The 727-nt window shown below is 42.5% G+C and overlaps 1 protein-coding gene across 1 annotated transcript in view; it reads left to right on the top strand.

Annotated features, from left to right (window-relative positions):
- wu:fi04e12 (desmoplakin) overlaps positions 1-727 on the top strand; it is a gene marked incomplete in the record, with an annotated part of 43,800 nt that overhangs the window by 38,749 nt on the left and 4,324 nt on the right.

The raw sequence follows: 727 nt of genomic DNA, 5'->3' as shown, positions 1-727 counted from the left end.
ACAGCAAAGCAACTACTTGACTGTGAGGTCCTGGACAAACCAACATTTAATCAGTTAGTTAAAGGAGAAAAAACTGTTGCCGAGGTGTTTGTGGATAGAAAGATCTTCCTAAAAGGAATTGGACCAATTGCTGGAGTGACAGCAGGAACTTTGGGCAAAATATCTTTATCAGATGCTAAGAAACAGATGCTTATATCTCCAGAAAGTGCAGAAAAATTGCTAGAAGCACAAGCTGCCACAGGACACATCATTGACCCCGCATCAAATCAGAAACTAACTGTGGAAGAAGCATGTGCAAAAGGACTGGTGGACAAAGGTGACAGAAACAAACTTTTAGCAGCTGAAGCAGCTGCAGTTGGCTATCCAGATCCTCGAACTGGCCATCCTCTTTCTGTGTTTGAAGCAATGAAGAAAGGAATAATTGACAAAAAGACTGGCATAGGTTTGCTACAGGCCCAAGAGTCTGCAGGGGGTATTCTAGATCCAAACCTCAGTGTTTTCCTCCCTAGACACATTGCTAAACAACGTTTTCTTTTAGATCAAGACATTTGTCGTGAACTGGACAAGGAACCTCTATGTTACATTGATCCAGACACTGAACGTGACTCTAGCTATGGAAACTTGAAGAACAAATGCAAACCAGAACCTCATACAGGTTTGCTTCTTTTGCCACTTGCAGATGGGAAAGATCCTTCTACATTACTGTTTGATGGTGTACGCAGGCCAG

The sequence above is a fragment of the Nematolebias whitei genome, chromosome 3 (genome assembly GCF_014905685.2).
Source record: "Nematolebias whitei isolate Nwh7 chromosome 3, NemWhi1, whole genome shotgun sequence".
In the NCBI taxonomy this organism is placed as follows: domain Eukaryota; kingdom Metazoa; phylum Chordata; class Actinopteri; order Cyprinodontiformes; family Rivulidae; genus Nematolebias; species Nematolebias whitei.
This window is presented reverse-complemented; position numbering and strand designations above follow the sequence as displayed.